At 48.0% G+C, this 20,270-nt stretch overlaps 1 protein-coding gene across 1 annotated transcript in view; it reads left to right on the top strand.

Moving 5' to 3' along the window:
- The window catches only part of GAB3 (GRB2 associated binding protein 3), a 453,955-nt gene that overhangs the window by 258,153 nt on the left and 175,532 nt on the right, over positions 1-20,270 (top strand). The gene's annotated exons all lie outside the window — the stretch shown is intronic.

Raw genomic sequence — 20,270 nt, forward strand, 5'->3', positions numbered from 1 at the left:
GAGTTGAAATCCCTGCCCATAATCACTGGCCCTGTCAAGTATGGAGCTAATTTCCCTGATAGTTATGCAAAGATGGCCAGCTGCTCTGTATTGGGAGCATAAATGTTGCTCAGCACTACAGCTCTGCCATTTAATCGTCCCGTCACCAACACATATCTCTCCTCTGGGTCTTTTAACTGATGAGTAGACTGAAAAGGAACCCCCGCCCTAACCCAAATTAATACACCCCGTGCAAAGGCTGAGTAAGTCGTGCAGAAGATCTGGCCTTGCCATCTACGCTGTAATGCTAGATCCTCTTGGTATGCAATGTGGGTTTCCTGAAGGAAGGCAATTTGAACCCCCTACGCACTAAATAAGCATGTAGCTTGTGATGACGCACCATGGTTTGCATAACTCTGACATTCCAAGTTATACATTTTAGTTCATGTAACAAACCCATGGTACAACCCGATACAGAATTCTAGTAAGTCGCTTGAAGTGATACGCCAAGGCCCCATAACCCTCCCAGTACAAAAAATAGAAAACTCCCAACTCCCCCACATCAGAACAGGTACTAAAACGCAAGTGCCCATCCTAACTATTCTGAAACTCAATACCCTCTAGTAGCTACAGAGGAACAAGGGGAAAGGTGGCTGCAGACCGGTGTTGTCTTGCAAAGTAAGTAATAATCAACTCCGCGCCTATACCTCAGTTAGCACACTGTGCCCCATGCCCGGGCGCGTCCTCCAGAAATTTAGACAATTAGGAAACCCCACCAACTCTGCTCATCCCCCCAGCAGCGGGAAAGCAGACCACACCAAGCCGGAAAACCCGGAAACAAATAACAGTCCACACAAAGATGGAAAGAGAAAAAGTTAGGGTGAGCAAAGTCAAAAAATAGAATAATCAAACAATCTCGTCTGAGGTGCCCGGAGTCACATGCGGTAGCTTAACACTACCATCTTGAGACACATCTGAGTCTGAACCATCAGTTGCCTTCTCCGACCTCGTGTCCACTTCCGATGAAACTTTGTGCCCTTGTAGCAGTGCCGACACCGCCCGTAGCGCGTCAGTTTTCTCCTTTTCCATCTGGGAGGCACTAGGGTCTTCAGGGTGGTACGACGATGCCATGACCATCGATCCTGCTGTGGGAGCCGCTTCCCAGGGGGCCGCGCATCACTCGGCCCTGCCTGCATGTTACCAGTTTTGTAGGTTTCTATCCATTCCCACGCCACCTAGGGGTCCTCACATAAATGTGTTTTGTCATCCAAGACAATCCAAAGTCAGGCTGGAAACATCAAGGAGTACTGGAGCCCCTTGTCTCGCAGAGCCTTCTTAGCAGCCAGAAAGGATGTGCGGCGACACTGGACCTCCAATGTATAGTCCGGGAAGATTGACACCTTACAATTGTCCACTATATGAGGCCCAGATGTAAGCGCCGCCTGCAGGAGGAGATCCCTGTCTTTGTAATGCAGGAGTCTGGCTACAACCGGTCAGGGAGGCCTGCCAGACGCCGGAGGGTGGGCAGGAACCCGATGGGCCCTCTCCAGGGTAAAAAACTGAGTCAGCCCCTCCGGTACCCCTACGTTACGGAGCCAGTCTTCCAGGTACGTGATCATACTAGTACCTTCTATCCCCTCTGGCAGACCCAGAACTCGTATGTTATTCGTTCGATTACACCCTTCCGCGTCTTCAGCTCTCTTCTCCAAGGCCTGCACTCTGTGAGAGATATCCCCCAACTGGGCAGAAAGGATCTGCTGCGCCGGTGCCAAGACCGCCAGGGATGTTTCGGTCTGCTTCACCCATTAGGATAGCTTGGTATTCTCCGCCTGCAGAAGTCCCAGCCCCACTGCCACAATAGCAATATCGTGTTTCAGCGCTTCCCTAGTGAATGTTATGGCCTGTAAGATTTGGGCCAGCTGCTGTTGCACTCCGGTGTCCGCAGGCCCCTCGGGTGAGGCCGGACGCCGGTCGCCCGGAGCCAGGTCATCTTGATCCGGGGGAGCCAACACCTGCTTACCCCTAGGTTTCCCCATGCCTGTGCGAGGGTAATACCAACTTCGCAGCACGGCGACAGTGTCGGTCCAGAGCAGGCTCGGCCAATTGCAAGCGAGGGCCCAGAACTCCAGCCACCAGTGCCCCACCTTCACCTTCTGTGGGAAAAGCCAGGGGAGCGGTGCGTCCTGATATCTCAAGTACCCCCACTCCTCGGGCAGGGGAGGGAAAGTGCAGCTGCACCAACTTCGGCGAGGCTCAGCCGCCCCACCAAAAAAGCCAGGGCCTCAGCAGCTACAAGCCCTTGCAGCCATAAGCAAACGGTGACCGCCCCCTTCCCAAGATCATGGCGGGGTAGAAATAGGTGCTCCCAGATGTGGCCCCTCGCCTCACAGACCCCAGCGGCAGTCAAAGATATCCAACGCACAGGAGGGCACCCCCAGCTGCTACCATCAGCCCTCCAGCGCAGGCAACGATGTCTCCAACGGCAGGTCTCCCCCAGCAGCAGATAGATTCAGCAGCCTTCACCTGCCACACAGCGGGGTCACAAGATAGATAGGTCGGGCACAGGCATCCAGTCCCACAACAGTCCGTCCCAGGCGGCAGGGTAGTGCGCACAGTATTACGGGGGCCAGCTCCAGGTGCGACCCCTAGCACTCCAACAGACAGGACGGCGCCCCCATCAGCCGGCACATGAACGGCAGCTCTCCCCGAATCAGCCAAGTTCCAACCCCAGGGTCTTAGAAATCTTAACGGCTCCGCGAGCCAAGTAGGCTCCGCTCAGCTCCGAGGGCGCAACAGAAGAGGGCACCCACCTCTGAAAATGGCGTTCGGGCTGGCGCTCGTGTGTATCTTATCCAGACACGGCGGAACACTCCCAGGAGAGTCCCGCACAAGTATGGTACCTGGGCTGCCCACTCAGGAGAAGTACTGTCTCATTAACGTCTTCCAATACGGCCCAAAGTAGTCATCAACTCGTGACGCGGCTGTATGTTATACTGGCCCAGCACTCGATGCGGCACACCGGGAGACAGGAGCACCACTCGGCCCCTGCTCAGGTCACCCCTCCGGTGCCCGGTTCGGCAATCCGGCCCCTCCATTGCACCTCTGGGGTCCACCAAGTAGTCTCAGGCGGCAGGAAGAGCCGCTACGCGGTCTCCGGATCCTCCCAATTTCTGAGCACCGCCATCTTGGAGCTGCCAGGCCGAGATCGTCCCATTCGCGGCACGTAGCATGTACCGCGCTTCAGAAGCTTGGGACCCATGATTGCCGGGCCCAGATGTCACCCAGTGGCGGCGAGAGTCAGGCAATGCCCCCGGCACCGGGGTATCAGTATTTGTACAGGATTATTAGCGAGGCCGACGCGGAGCTCCGAGCTCACACGTCCAGCTCCATTGGCTTGCAAGACACGCCCCCCTTGTGATAACATACATATGCCTCTCACAGTGCAGCCTAGGGAAATAGATCTTTGGGAAGTGGATCTTTTTGGCTTGGGTTGATTAACTAAAACGATATCTTTGGATTATACAACTGACTTGTGTCTTTACCTCCTTTTTATATCTTTAACTACACCCTACTTTGGGGTCATAAAACAACTGGATCTTGCCAATTCCTCCACTTCATTTTATGTCTGTCCAGTGGACACTTCAGTTTTTTAATCTCTTTATCACTTGAAGTACGTAAGGGCAGGTGGGTGATATTTTGATGCCTGCAGAGGAGCGGCACTCAAGACCAGAGGATCTGGCTGGGCTGGGTTCACCTGGCATCACTGGAGGTGTCAGAGGGTGGGATCACGGGTTGCGCTGAGACTGCTTTTTCTGTCTGTCTGGTCTTTGGACTCCTCATGGGTGTAATACAGTTTGCTTCAGCCTAATGGTTGTAAACACCATCACACTCGGAATGGGAACAATTTATCAGTTTTCAAACTAAATATAACCGAACATTTTAAATTGCGGCATTGATTTACAGATTAATTTTAGCGATATCCACAATTCTATGTTAACCAGGTATCATATTTTAACTGCTTTCCTTTCTTTAGCAGATACGTTTATAATATTTTTTTAATCATGAACGCAACTCTCTGCCAGTGATTTTTTGCTACTTAGGGCCACCTTTTGAAAGCTTGTGGTCCACCTACGCAAAGCTCACCCACATCACCAGCTTCATTGGATTTCTATCAGGTCTTTGCATACTGTGTCAGAGCACAAACTAACTGGATCTGCACAACACTTCTTCATTTCTTTGTGGGGGTTGTTTGCTGCCTCAGGAGCTCACTCCAGGAATGTGTATTATCTTTACACTTTCTGAAAGAAGCAGAACAGTCCCCATGCAAGACCTGCAAATCGATGCCCAACATGATCAACCTGAACAGCTCCTCAGGAGACCAACCACTGGTGCCCATCCCCCATGGCCGCCCCACCTGCAGCTCGCACAGACTCCTTGCCGGTTCCTCTTACTGGCTCTCTGTTTCTCCCACAAGTCTCGGATGGTGTGAAATACTATACTCGGTAAGGAATCAATACTTAAATATCCTCATGACATTGTAGGACGCCGTGTTCTACACAGCGTGTTTACCGAACTATAGAGTTACTTGATAGCGGTTGCTGCATCATTCAAAGCACAGCGCCAGATGCTGACGGCAGAGGCACGTCCATGTGTGAGACTGTAACGAAGAACGCGAGGAGCATCTCTCTGGAATCTGCATCTGCAGGACTCTCATAATGTGTACATTAGAAGTGTAAAACTGCATTGCATGCTGGGGTTTATTCTCACATAGTATGTTATAACAAGATCCCATAATTAAATAAATACATGTATCAGGTGCATGGTGCTATGGCTTAGTGCTGCTGTTCTGTTAGATAGATCCACGCCTCTCTGCAGCCTGTAGTGTTGCACTACATCAGAGACAGTAACCGAGAACTTTCTCACTGTGTCCATTGTGTGCTATGCTGTCGATAACTGAGGGAAGCCTGGGCATCAGAGTGTGTTCCAGTTGTAAAGAAAACCAGGGTGACACAGCAAGCATGGCTCCCTCTTAAGGATAAGGTGTGTGAGCTCATTCCTTTCTTTACATTCCATTCCTCCAGTTCTTGGGTAGGGTTGGGGGGTGGCAGGGGATAGAAAGTATGACCTTAAACTGGCTGGCTGGCTGGAATTTCTCCAAGTCAATAACAGCGGCACAGAGAAGCAGAGATGAGATTTTTCAGTGTACAAGTAGGGCAAGATCTGTTTAGCAAAGCCTCATTCACAGCCTATATGTTTGCAAAAATGGTTTAATTAGCTAAGTATCCAGACACAACACATGTTGTAACCATGTTAAGTGGTTGGTACTTATCACATAGAATAATTAACGCTCCCTATAGTGATTATCTCACTCCAGGGGAATTTTCCCACTCCGAAATATTTGCCCTCACTACAAAAATCTGGAAAAAGCAAACCATGTGCAGTTCAGTATGGGTAATAGAGATTCTGGCTACTGTGCCTCGTTAATTGTAGTATTTAGCACACGTGGTAAATACCGCATCCTTGCTAATGGTAGTAGCCTAGTCCTGTTCTACAGAAATCTCAGTCCTGGCTATGTAACTGCACTGTATAACATAAAGAAGAATGGAACTTAACTTTGTATTTAGGTCATTTCTGAGCATTAATATAAAGTACGAAGGATTAGACTGCGTTATTTCATGCTGATTTATACCACACAATAAACTTTAAAAGGTTTGTTAGTTTCCATCTGGCAAACGACAAAGACTTTGGCTTCATGTTCGCAAATTCTCGCAAGATGTATGCGTTTTTCCAGTTATAAATCTGTAAGCATGTTTTCTTGTGCAGACTTTCTCTGAAGTTCTGCATATTTTTGGGAGTTGCACATGGTACACGCTTGATGCCATCTGCTCTGCTTGCAGATAAGACAGCATGTATCGGAGCTCCTGCTGTGTGCTGTAGCCTGCCTGTCTGGAGCAGATCAATTACCAGGGCACTTCTTTCCATGGATGGATTGAAAGCTTGAGAGTAAAAGCCTATCTATCTATCTATCTATCTATCTATCTATCTATCTATCTATCTATCTATCTCTCTATCTCTCTCTCTCTCTCTCTCTCTCTCTCTCTCTCTCTCTCTCTCTCTCTCTCTCTCTCTCTCTCTCTCTCTCTCTCTCTCTCTCTCTTTCTCTCTCTCTCTCTCTCTCTATCTATCTATCGGCCCAACCACTGAGAAAATCAGAGGTTGTAGAGTCATTATAGATCTCAGCTTAAGGTAAAAAAAAAGAAAATTCACTGAAAAAAAACAGTGTTCAAGTGATGCTATAGTTAAGTGCTGAAATGAGGTAAGAACTAACTTTTAAATACTGAAAAACACATCCTTCCCTAGTTATAGTTTAGTGAACTAACTTTAATCGTCACCCCGTCATGCACTGCTTATGACCTCACCTAGCATATCTGTTAAGTCACCCACATTTGGTGGATGTTTACCTCTTTTTACTGGTATTCACTCACCGAACAAACAAAATGCCTCCGCAGACCGCCACTTTGAAGTTATAGTTAAGTCAGAGTTTAAGTAGTAAGAGGATTATATGTTTTGCTAATAACTTTGGCGCCATTTGAAAAATCTTCACAAAAGTTTCCAAAAAAAGTTCATCCACCTTAGCTCCTTTCTCAAAAGTTTCGAGGTGATCCGTCAAGCAAAGACTGCCACAAAGGGGACTGGGGATGCCCGAAAACATATTTTCCCAATGCAGTTTCCCCATCAGAAGCTAGATATTTACTCTGGAAGTGTGCTCTTTGTGATTTGGTGTAAATCTGTTCAGCCTATTTTGAGAAATGAAGGTTAAAATAATAGAGAGATCTGGACATTTGGTCCCACGGGATCGCAAAATAAAAAACAGAGCGTTCTGATTGACCAAGAGGGCTTTTTTCCCATCTGCCATCTCCATATCGTAGAACCGGCACGGTCCCTTGGTACTGAGCAATCTGATTGGCTAGCCTCAACTTTGAGAGAAATGATGTGGCTGCCATTACAGGACACAGTCCTGGTGTCCCGAAAACAAACAGCAACAAAAAAATTAAGTATACGGGGCAAATTAAGGGTATCCTGACCCCTCCAGCACTTGAGTGAGGGTCCCAGAACGCCCCACCTCCTGAGTCAAACTATATATTTTTTTTCAGTCCACCAGTACTTTTGAAGGTCTCACAGACGAGGTCCTGAAGGAAACCTACAGAACCCAGTGTGGCCTCCCTTGTAGTTTTGTGGGAGAACAGCGGGACTGGGGAAAAAAATTAAAAAACATGTCCGTGCTCCCAACCCCATGCTGCACACAGATTGGGCACGTAAGTGGGATAGGCTGCAGGGCCGGGAAAAGGGTGGGCCATCTGCAGAGGATTGGGTCAGACCCTGTGGCTGGGCTGTCTATCCAACGCCCTAGTGTGAATGGTTAAAAGGCATGGTCAGTGAGTGAGTTGATATGATAAATGTTTTTTTCTTTTTTTAAAACAAAGGTTAGATTGATGTTATAGAATGGTAAGGTAATAAGATTTTACTTTACATTATTTAAAAAACTTAAATTCACTGAACAACCCAAAGGCTAAAGGGACGTTAATAAATAGGTCTGGGAATAATATCTTATTTTATGAAAATAAAAAATCTGAAATTCACAGAAAAAACTAAAGATTTATTTAACGGCATAGTTGGGTGAGCTTCTAAGAATTTAGGTTAAAATAAAAAAAATACTTGAATTTCACTGCAAAAAAAGTAAGGATAAAGTGGTGTTATATAAGTTAGGCCTTGTATTAATATAAAAACTAGTGTTTTAAATAAAACTAAATACTAAAATGCATCAGTGATAGTTTGCTGAACTAATCGGTGTGGGTGAGAGCTCTGCAGAGTTGCAGTTTAGCGGAGATCAATGCAAGCTCCCCTAGTGCCTAGTCTCCTAGTGCCTCCTCCCTCTCCCGGTTTTTTACTTATTAAAGCGGTACACCTTCTAGCATATGTCCATCACTATTGCCTTTCATCGGACGTTTGGTGCTCCGCAAGAGACATGTCCATCTCACTGGCTTCCACTCCCCTATCTTTGTTACAGGAGTAGGGTTGTGCATCTTCTCAAGAAAGGGTTCTTCCTCTTTCATGTAAGGGGCAAGGATCACCAGGAGCAGCAGCAGGGCTGACATAAGTGCAGAGGGATTAGAAGCTCTGCACCCTCTGCCCCCCTTCTTTCTCCAGTCTATTTTACTATCACCTTAGGTATTCCGAAGTCGGTCATGGAGGGCCGGATCCATGCCAGATTTTTAGCTTATCCCCATTTTGATAAATGTAGTTATCTTAAAAATCTGGCATGGATCCGGCCCTCCAGGACCGACTTTGGTGAACCCTGCCATAGAGCAGGGTTCTCCAAAGTCGGTCCTGGAGGGCTGAATCTATACCAGATTTTTAGCATATTCACATTTAGATAAATGTAGTTTTCTTAATATTCTGGCATGGATCCGGCCCTCTAGGACAGAGATTGAAGAACCCTGCCTTAGAGGCCTGACAGTTCTCCTCACCTGTAACTTTAGTGACTACGAATTGTTCTTCAACAGTGCATCTCAACACCCACCTAAAGTATGTTTCTCTTCCTCTGAAGAGTACCCCCGACAATTCCCCTCTCCTCTTTTTAGCCATGTTACTGTAGCAACTTACAGAAACACGAGTCAATACCCCTGTGCATTTTTAGCCCATCTTCTTTCCTCTTCTCTCACCATCATTTGTATTCAATCAATCAATCAATCATTCATGGAATTTGTATAGCGCACTACTCACCCGTAGGGTCTCAAGGCGCTGGGGGGAGGGGGGGGCGGGACGTTACTGCTCGAACAGCCAGGTCTTGAGTTGCTTCCTGAAGGCGAGGTGGTCCTGGGTTGTCCGGAGGTGGATGGGGAGGGAGTTCCATGTCTTGGCAGCCAGGTAGGAGAAGGATCTTCCTCCGGCGGTGGTTCTGCGGATGCAGGGAACGGCGGCGAGGGCGAGGCTGGCGGAGCGGAGCTGGCGGGTGGGCGTGTGGAAGGTCAGGCGGGTGTTTATGAGCTTGGGGCCCAGGTCGTGGAGGGCCTTGTGTGCGTGGGTGAGGAGTCTGAACGTGATCCTCTTGCTGACAGGGAGCCAGTGCAGGTCTCTCAGGTGTCCGGAGATGTGGCTGTGCAGGGGGATGTCCAGGACGAGTCGTGCTGAGGCGTTCTGCATTCGTTGGAGTTTCCTCTGGAGTTTGGCGGTGGTGCCGGCGTAGAGGGTGTTTCCGTAGTCCAGCCGGCTGGTGACGAGTGCCTGGGTGACCGTCTTCCTAGTCTCGGTGGGGATCCACCGGAAGATCTTTCAAAGCATGCGCAAGGTGTTGAAGCATGAAGATGAGACGGCCTTGACTTGTCTGGTCATCGACAGGGAGGAGTCCAGGATGAAGCCCAGGTTGCGTGCGTGGTCCGTTGGCTTAGGGGTGGTGCCCAGGGCAGGGGGCCACCAGGAGTCGTCCCAGGCTGAGGGTGATGATCCCAGGATGAGGACCTCCGTCTTGTCAGAGTTCAGTTTCAGGTGGCTGTTCTTCATCCATTCGGCGACGTCTTTCATCCCTTCGTGTAGGCTGGCTCTGGCGGTGGCCGGGTCGTTGGTGAGGGAGAGGATCAGCTGGGTGTCGTCGGCGTAGGTGATGATCTTGAGGTTGTGTTGGCGAGCGATGGTTGCGAGGGGGCGCATGTAAACGTTGAAGAGGGTGGGGCTGGGCGATGATCCCTGGGGAACGCCGCAGGTGACCTCGGTGGCCGCTGACTGGAACGGGGGAGGCGGACTCTTTGGGTTCTTCCGGCGAGGAATGAGATGATCCACTTCAGGGCCTTCTCCTGGATTCCAGTGTTGTTCAGGCGTTGCACTAGGGTGCGGTGGCAGACAGTGTCGAATGAGGGAGGGAGGAGTAGCTGGGAGGTGGGAGCGGGGAGGCCAATGGGAGAGGAGGGGGCGGGGCCGCAGTGGTCAGCGGTGGGAAAAAACGGGAAAAACGGCGGGAGAAACCGGCGAGGGACACGGTGGGAGGGGGGATACAGAAGAGAAGGGGAGAGAGGGGGCACAAGGGGAACAAGGCTGGTAGCTGGGAGCAAGAAAAGGGGGTACAGAAGAGAAGGGTTAGGGGTACAGCAGAGAGGCAGGAACCACAGAGGAGCAGTCAGCCAGCGGGGGTGACCGGGCAGCAGCAGGCAGCTGACACGGGTGCAGGAGTAGCAGGGTCACAGACACACAGGGGGCTGCGTGGCGGTGAGGGGAGCGACCTGCCTGGTGACAGGGTCAAGGGTCCTTGCCCACCTTGAGCATCATTCATGCTGCTCCTCTCCCCAGCCAAAAAATAAAGGTTCTAGTTAAAGTACAGAACATTCAGCACCAACTTTGGAAAAAACTTGTCTCCATGTAGATCGTATTGGGTATTTACATTCGGCAAAACTAGCTAACAGACCAGCGGAGCGCTGTGTATGTGGGTTGTGGGGTACGGTGGGACTGGGATAAATATGTGGACGTTAGGGAGCTGACCAGTTGGGGATCTCACACAAGGCCAAGATCTCCACACCAACGCTTGCATCTAGCCATAAAAATGCTCCATGTTGATACCAAAAGACCAATGTATTTATATTATATCAATACAGAGCAGATCTTTTGGCTCTGTCGGTGCTTGTTCAGTTTGGGTTACGTCCACATAATGACTGCAGTTCTCTTCAGCAGTATGCAGAACATCTGCATGTTAAGTAAATACCACTGACTCATCGCAGAGCAGATGTCTGAGGACTGCAAAACCCACTATGTTCTATGGATTAAGAACATGTCTTCATAATGCAGTAGCCACTTTTTGGCTATGATAACTTAGAGGTTTTTAAAAAAATATTTTCAGCGTGCATCATATGAACATCTATATTCTGATTTAGGCAAAGGCGCACATAGTTTGTGAGATGGCTAAACTTGATTTGCTCTATTCATAAAGAGTAAGGCTCACATCACGTGAAAATATTACATATCTGTCTGTGATCTGCAAAGGACAAAGCAATTACGTTTTTTTTTTTATTGCAGCCTGCTTTAACCATGTGCGAATGCCAGCCCAATCCACCTTTTGTGTTTGTTTGTTCAGTATCTGCCTTCAAAGTGCTAAAGAGGAAGGGGAAATTAATGATGCATGCAATTTGCGGTCAGTTTTTAGGTTTCGCCCTGCCAAGTACTGCTTGCTCTGACCAGTGTCCTTCCACTGGCTGCAGGCTCCTTTAGGTACTCTTTTTTTTTTTCAGCACACACCCTTAGAGAGTGCATGGCTTTGCAGTCCCTCTCATCCAACCCTGCCACCTCCAGCACCATCCTGTCTTTTTAACATGCCCCGCTCGCTGCACGTTCTTTGTTTCCCGTTCTTTATAGAACATGTGTCCTCTTCCGTCCTTCACTTGAACCCACCCGTTTGCTACACATTATTTGTTTCCCAAACTCTTGTTTTTTCACATTTATATAGCGTGAATTCAACCCACAGGTATTGGAGGACTTTACATGAGCACCTGTAACATTACACCCAGATACTTTCATTTTTGTTGTTTTTTAGGCACGGAAAGATTAAGGATCAAATTCACATAGGGCCCGCGTATTTGTGGCAGGTGCCCCTTAGTTGTAGCGGGGGCCCGCACTCATGGCAGGACCTCCGCAATGAGTAACTGTCGTGCGGCTGTCCTGCCGTAATTGTGGGCCCGCCTGCCACGACTGCAGGACCTCCACCACGACTGCGGAGGCCCTTTGTGAATCAGGCCCTAATTGATTTGCCTAGAATTACAGGATGTTGAGGCGATGCTGGGACTTGAACCTGGTCCCCCAGTTCTTAAGCTGGCTGCTCTGGTCGTAACTTCGCACCCTCTCCATGGTGCTGGTACTCACACCCCATGGGTCTCCCACTGAGATGTGGAAAAACACATACAACTGTTTTGTTTTTTTTCATTTAATTTTTAGCAGCCGTAAATATATAACGTAAACATTACCGCAATAACTCAGTATTGCGGTCGATACAAATGACGTTACATGCCACAGTGTTCCACATAATATTCAACATATGCAGCCTTTCATAGACTGCACTCTGCACCCACGAAGTGTATTAGTTCCATACTGTAAATCATGGGCGTTTTCAGTGATTCGCGATCACAATGTTCCTGCATGTGGCTCATAGTATTGCCAGTCCAGAGCATGCTGTGTCTCTTTGGGTCCACCTTCAGTACACCCCCATCTGTGGATCGGAGCCAGCTTGTGAATGGGGACCAAATGTCTTTAGGTCGGGATCGGGCCAGTAAGAGCTCCCAGTAGCATGACAGTTGATCCCTGCAATATGTGATGTCTTTCACCCAGGCCTTTATGGTTGGGGGTGTTGCTTTGCCCCAAAGCATGGCAAACGCCTTTTTGCCAACAGTTGCAGAAGTGCTGTGAGTCGTCTCCCGGCAGTCGGGATGTTATGTACATATCCCAACAGTGCTACCAGGAGAGTCCTCAACAGTTCCTGTTCAATTATATCCTATATGTGTTTAAAAAATTCAACCCAGAAACCAGCTATGGGTTGGCACTCCCAGACCAAGTGTAGGAAAGTTGCCTGTGGGACCCCGCAAGGCCAGAAGTTTGTGTCGGGCCGCAGGTCCATGCGATGTAGGTGTGTCTGGGTACGGTAAATGCGATGTATGTATTTGAAATGTATTAGTCTGAGGCAATAGTTCGGGGATAGCTGCTCTAATTGGGCACAACAGAAGGCCCATTGCTCGTCTGTGATTTCCTCGCCGGTGTCTGCCTCCCAGGTGCTATGTGATTTGGGGACGATAATTAGGGATTCACGTTGTATGATGGCATATATGCGGGTAAATAGCTTGTGGACCGATGTTCCGATGAGTATATGTTGTGGAGCTGGCAGTGGTGATAGGGCAGCGTGGAATGTGCTATATCTTGCACAACATGCTGCTCGTATCTGAAAGTATAGTAGCGTGTTTAGTGATGAGCGCTGTGGTGAACTGCACATTTGTTGTAATGTGAGGAATTGACTGCTTGGATACAGATCACTAAAAGTGACAATGTTGTTCTGGTGCGCATGGACTGGTGCGTTTCTGTCCAGCATCGGGGAATTAGTGGGTTATTGGCTAGTGACATGGACGGTGCATATATCACGCCTAAATCCACCCATTTACAGAGGCCTTCCCAAGCCCAGCGAAGGGTTTCTGTGGTATTGATTTCGTGCCCTGGGCGTTTGTAGTTCTGGTATTGTGCTTTAGTTAGGGGCAGAGGTGCCACCCAGTGTATCTCAATGGCAACGTGTGGTTGGAAGGGTGTTGGATGTTGCCAGAAGTGTAAGAATTGGGCCTGAGTGCTGGATGCATATAGTGTAAAATCCGGAGCTCCAAGACTCCCCTGTGCCAGCGGCAGTGTGAGTACTTCCCAGGATATCTTGGGCTGTTTCCTTGCCCATACGAGCTCAATCATGCTAGATTTGAGGTGCTTAAAAAATAGCTCTGTTATTGGCATGGGTATGTTAACGAACAGATACAACAATTTTGGGAGAGTTATCATTTTGGTGATGGCAATGCGACCTGCTAGGGACAGGGGCAGAGTTTTCTATCCTTGAATTCTGTCTTCTATCTATGCCATCGCCCTGCCATATTTTCAATCCAGATTTCCTGTAAATCTCTGCTGAGCCAGACGCCCAAATATCTTGTATATCGGGTATTCAGATTCAAAGGCTACTGTTCCTGTAATTAGCGGGAGGATAGTGGATTTGGCCCAGTTGATATGAATCCCTGAGATGCTGCCATACCGCACAAGTTCTCTAGTGAGGGGTGCAAAATTAACGGCCGGGTCTATGATGTAAAGAGTGAGGTCATCTGCATACATTGATACAATCAGACCTCTAGTGGTGAATCCTATCAGTAACAGTAATGGTGATAGTGGGCAACCCTGGCCGGTGCCCGTGTAATCTTAATGGGATCGGATATTAGCCCGTTTACTTTGACTCTGGCAGTGGGTAGGGTGTAGAGAAGTTTGATTTGTTGTATAAAGATAGGGCTCAGTACCAGTCGAGTTAGGAGAATGAAGAGAAATTTCCATTCTGGGGAGTCAAAACCCTTGGTGGCATCTAATAATGTGGCACTCGCTGAAACATGGGGGATGAGTGCAGTAGTGTAAATATTGTTCGTAGGTTATGAGAAGTGGAGTGGCCCGGTACGAATCCGGACTGGTCTAGCCACACAATGAGAGGGAGTAGTGGTTGTGATCTGTAGGCTAGTAATTTAGCAAATATTTTGTTATCTAAATTTATTAGAGAGAGTGGTCGGTATAAGTCGCACGATGAGGGGTCTTTATCCGGTTTGAGCAATGTGATAATTACAGCTTCCCGCATGGATGGTGGTAGTATCACGTTTTGTAATGCCTCCTGGTACACCTCTAAAAGGTGAGAGGCTAGCAGTTCCACATATTCTTTATAAAATATGGAGGTAAGACCATCTGCCCCAGGCGCCTTGTCCCCAGGGAGGCCATGGATTACTTGCTTAATATTGCCTGCAGTGAACGGTACATCTAAGTACCCGCGGTGGGCCCCGTTTAACCACAAAAGCTCCAGGGAATCTAGGTATCCCAGAATTTCAGAGACAGTCGGGTCTGACTTAGTGGAGTACAGGTGTGAGTAAAGGTTTTTCATAGTGTTTAAGACTTACGGTGGCGACCGGGTCGGCACTGCGTTGGCGGTACGTAGTTCCATGATGTAATGGTGATAGTGGTAGGTTTTAGGAGATTTTCCAAAGTCGTCTCCGTGTGGCCCCCTCCCCATACTTGCGTACTTGCGCATGTTTATGTAAGAATGTTATCTCTCTTTTAGAAGTGGAAGAGGGATGGAATTATATTGGACGACGAAGACTGGGTGGAGGCGGTTGCTTCCCCGCGAGAGGTGGCCATATCAGCCAGACTGCGATTAGTCCAACTTAAAATATTGCTCCGTATCTATATGACTGGACCCTGTCTGCTGTGAATGGGGAGGGTGGAGAATAGCAACTGTAGGAGGGGCTGTGGCAGTAAAGGTACATTCCTACACATCCTCTGGAAATGTCCAAGTATCCAGAGATACTGGAAGAGGATACACAACACCATTAATGAGGTCCTTGCACTTAATGTTCTCATGGAGGCAAAGCGGTGTCTTCTGAATGTGTGGGAGCCGACAGATCCTAATAACAAAAGGATGATGTGGGTCACCTTGGGGTTGATGGTGGCAAAGCAAAATATTGCCCAAATGTGGGGATCTATACAGGCACCAGCGGTGTCAGCCTGGAAAAGGGACATGGATTGGAGTATGTTCCGGGAGAAGACGGTGCATGTGTCTAGGGGATGTCCGAAAAAGTGGTCCCACATCTGGTCCGATTGGAATATATATTGTAGTAATATATGTACTCCCCCTGTATCGACACCCCAGGAAGGTCTCCCATCGCCAGAATAATGTTACCATCCAATACATTAGACCTTGATTGTATTGTACAGATTTGTATTGAATCTAAGAATGTCATGACTAATGGTGCCTTGTAATGTCGATTTTCTTTGTTTAATTAAAAGAATTATAAAAAAAAAAAGACTTTTATCTCTCTTTCAGCCTCGTCTTGGAAAGCTGTTTTTCGCGCATCCTAGCTAGTACTGCAGGGGTTGGGGAGTGGAAGTACTGCCATTCTAGGTCGCGTATCTCGTCCTCCAGTCTACTCAAGCTATTACGGGTATCTTGGAAGACTCCTGACTGGAGGGCTATGCAGGCCCCTCGGATCACCACTTTGAATGCCTCCCATGTTGTGCCCATGGATTCTACTGTGCCTGTGTTATGTTCAAAGTACTTTGTTATGTTTTTCCAAATCTCTTCTTTGAACACCAAATCAAGTAATGCATTTGGAGGGAGACGCCATGTGAAGGTGATACCAGAGGTTAGAAATAGGAAAATCAGTCATTGTCTGGTGAAGCGTTTCCAGGTTGTTTCTGTTTTTATTGCGTTTTTGCTGCCTATTTTGCAAATTTTAGTGTATGTAGGGCTTCGGGACTTCAAACTGAATCATGACGGGTGCATGATCCGACAGGATGCGTGGATAATGCAAAGCCCCAGTTGCCCAAGAGTGCATGTCTCTGGAGGTGAGCCAAAAGTCCAACCTGTGTTGCTGGGACACCCATGTGCCTTCACAGGCTGCAGGGTGCAATGCACGCCATGAGTTGACTAGGCAGTGATCCTCTATTATAGTGCGAAGTGCAGCAGCCACTTGTGGATTGTGTGTGCGGGATCTGCCCACCCGGTCATCTTGGGTTGACAATACAACATTAAAGTCGCCGCATCATAATACTGCAGAGCTTCCCAGCGATTGAATCCCATGCCATAATTGATTGAAGAATTCAGTGTTGTCCGTGTTGGGCCCGTATGTGTTTGCAATGGTAATTTGCTGGCCGTACAACATACCCTTTAGTAGTATGTAACGACCTTCAGGGTCTGTGGTGAGATGCTCTGTTGTCCACGGGAGCTATCTCCGTATTAGGATTGCCTCCGCGCATGAGTAATTGGACTAGTTAGAGGTATGTACAATCCCCATCTGTTGGAGTTCAACCTAGAGTGGGATGTGTCTTTCAGGTGAGTTTCATGTAGGAGACAGAGGTCTACCCCATGCCTGGAGAGATAAGTGTGTCTCTCTGTGGCCGTCTAGACCACATACGTTCCAGGTGATGCATTTTAATGAGGACATCCTAGCCTACGTGTATTTGTTTCGGTGTGTGGGCAGGAACATCGGCCCAGTATGTGGTTTCCTGTGTGTGGTGCAATGCACCACTAGATTCATGTCATATCCGTGTGTGTTTAAGAGACAGTGGGGTGTAATCTGTGGTATCTTGTGTGTATGCATCAACAACATAAGCAATACATTTAGCGGCATTGAATAACAACAACTAATCCCAACCCAACCCCTGCCACACCACCCCCCAATCAGGTTGTGCTTTTATCCCTTTCACCAACCCCAAACGTGTGAATGCCCTAGGCTAGCCTAAGGCAGTCGGGAATTATCCCTTAGGGAACGAGGGGTCACCTGCGTACACCCCTGCCAGTGATAGCAGGGTGGCCAAACCCAAATATGACTGGACTTGGTTTAATAGGTTCTGCATATGTAGGAAAGGATAGAACAGCACTTTAGCATTTTTGTCTGCGGTCGTAGAGGGGGATGTGTACATACCGTCCTTTAGCCATTTCTTGGCAAGAGCTTTTTAGCCTCCCTGTAGTGACCCAAAGTATAACCGTTAAGACACACGATACCAGAGGTTAGAAATAGCACACTCAGTCATTGTCACTCAGGTGACTGTCTGGTGAAGCATTTCCAGGTTGTTTCTGAGTTTTTTGTGTTTTTGCCACCTATTTTGCAAATTTTAGTGCAACTTTGGCATCTGTAAAGATTAGGGGTTTTGCAGTGCCCAGTATCTTTAGCTTTGCCGGGTAGATTAAGGCATATTTTGTTCCCGACTGCTGGAGTAACCTCTTGGCAGGAATAAACTCCCTGCGTGCCTTCTGAACCTGCTGGTTAAAGTCTGGATACAGGGATATGGTGTTGCTTTCTTACTAGATAGATCCCCGCTCACGGGTAAGCCTCAGGATGGTGTCCCTATCCCGATACTTTAGGAGGCGGGCTAGGATGGGACGCGGTGGTCTGGGGCCAAGAGATAGATGCGCTTGCTCTATGAGGAACATGTTTGAGAGTTAACTACCAAACAGGTCTCTCAGCATGGATTCTACATATTTCTCCATGTTCAGCATATCTGTGGTCTCCGTAATTCCAGTAATTCTTACATGTTCGGCATATCTGTAGTCTCCGTAATTCCAGTCATTCTTACGTTGTTGCGCCTGGACCTTGCTTCCAGGTCTTCATTCTTAGCTTTAATAAGGTTTTGTACTTTGTCCATCTGCAGCATCTTTTCTTGCATTACAGCTTGTTGATCATCTGCATCGGAGACTCTGGTCACAAGGGCGTCTATGCGATTTTCGTGTTTCTCCACTCGTTGTGTTATCTCGTCCATGCGAGTTGCAAGAGTGTCTAATTTAGAGTGAATAGCCTTCAGGCTTTCTTTTACTTCTTTGAGCATCGAGCGGAGATCTTCTTGTGTAGCATCCATCCCTGCGTCGCTCGCCATGCCGGAGGTCGTGGGCCTGCCTTCCAATTGCCTCGTGGTTCTTTTGTTGAATGTTAGTATAGTTTGTTTGGTGTCAGTTTTTCCCTTGACTCCTTTGACTAGAGGGCGAGTCACCGCGCAAGCCCACACCCAGGGTCTTTAGATAAATTATACTCTTTATGGTGGGCGGCTATGCGGGGGTCCCCGAGGCCCTGTCAGTGTTCTCAGATCTCTTCGGTCTCGCCCACGCAGCAAGGCTCAGCAGGGCCTGTGCAGTGCGGTTCACTCTCCAGCCCGCGGGACTGCCTGCTCCCGACAGTCCGCAGCAGTTATGGTACCCAATAGACCTCTTCTCCGGGGTTGGGGATCACTTTATACCCACACTAGGTTCTGTGTGTCTCCACAATCTGGACTCCGGTCCCTCTCGCAAACACCAGCAGGCAGGCGGGGAGTTCCGTTGGCGGTGTCTTCTGTCACGCAATCTCCCGGCGTGTGTCTGGATTTCATGCACTAGGACACAATAGGCCCGGGGTAGTCACCTCCGTCTGGAGCGGAATCGGCACCTCTCCGTGTCTCACGATGGCAGAACTATGTACGTGCCCACTTTAGGTGGGCAGACTGCGTGCAGTGCTATGTGGATGTCGAGATTTTAGACAGGATGATTGCGGATATTGAGGCTCAGCCGGTAGAGCCCACTTAGCGTGCATCCATCTTGCAGTTCAGCTTGGCCACGCCACGCCACCCACATAAAACTGTTTTTAAGAGGCAAGAGTAAATTATTTTCCAGAGTGCAAAAAAGGAAGGAAATTATCTATATTTTATGGTTGTCTGAGGATTTTCTCTCTACCCAAAGAAAGTTTAAAAAAAGGTTTTGTTCAATAACACATACCTACTAAATGCACTCCAGCAGATTGTTCACGCCGTGGACAACCTGCAGAAGTATGTCTAGTGGAGGAGGAGCTGCGGGCGATTCAAAGATTTGCCTAGATCTCCCTATGAAGTGTCATTGTTTTAGCAAAGCCCCAGACATTAATCTTAGATTTGTAGATTTCAGATTTTCAAATAATTGTTTGTGAATTTCAAGAGTAGTTAAAGGATTCATTTTATCGTCTTCAGCTTGATGAAACCCTGAGCAGCCACACTGGTATTCAAACCTGTGATTTTCAGGTTACAAACCCATATTTGGAGTGATTGCACAAGTCAAGCAGCTCTTCCAATAACATTGCATCTGTATTTATAAAGCACACACACAAACTTAGGGCATCGTGGTGCAGAATAATAGTCATGTTATTACCCGTAGATGGCTGAATGGCTCCGCTAAAGGCATTAATTCACGTAACATGACATGTTTATTTGTAAAGCACACGTTCACCCATAAGGGTATCTTGGCACTAAATAACAGATGTTTATTGTTACCCAACTCAATGGTACTCATTTTATTGACCTCAGAAGGAGGAAAGGCTGAGTGGACCCACCAGGATTTGAACCTGTGACCATGAGGTTGAAAACAGGCCCCTACAGTGGACGCATTAGTCCACCAAGGGCCGGATGTACGATCCGTTTTTGCATGCGAAAACGGGTTTGTGAACCCGTTTAGTGCATGCATAAGCCATAAACATAATGGGCCATGTACAAAGCCTATTTAGCAAGTCGCAATTTATTTGTGACTCACTAAAAAGGTTTCGCGACTTGCTATTTGGAAGGGGCATTCCCTTCCAAGTAGCGAATCTCAAAACCATGTACTAATGTTTTGCGATCTCAATTACCACCTATTTCAAGTAGGTGGTAATGCATTTGCAAAGGGGAAGGGGTCCCGCAAATGCATCCGAAAATATTTTTTCAGGGCAGGGAGCAAAAAAGTTTCATTTTTTTTTTTTTTTAAATGCCTCCTGTTTTCTTTCAAGGAAAACTGGCTGCATTTTTTTTTTAAAACTGCTTTATTTCAAAGCAGTCCCAGACATGGTGGTCTGCTGAGCCCAGCAGGCCACCATCCCTGGGAGAGCCTGTCATTCCCAATGGGCTCGCAAATTGCAAGAGGCTCATTAATATGAATGCGCCTCGCAATTTGCGACCGCGAGAGGCTTATTAATATTAATGAGCCTCGCAATTTGCGACCCCATTGAGATTCGAAAACAGTG

The sequence above is a fragment of the Triturus cristatus genome, chromosome 5_2 (assembly GCF_964204655.1).
Source record: "Triturus cristatus chromosome 5_2, aTriCri1.1, whole genome shotgun sequence".
Classification (NCBI taxonomy): Eukaryota; Metazoa; Chordata; class Amphibia; order Caudata; family Salamandridae; genus Triturus; species Triturus cristatus.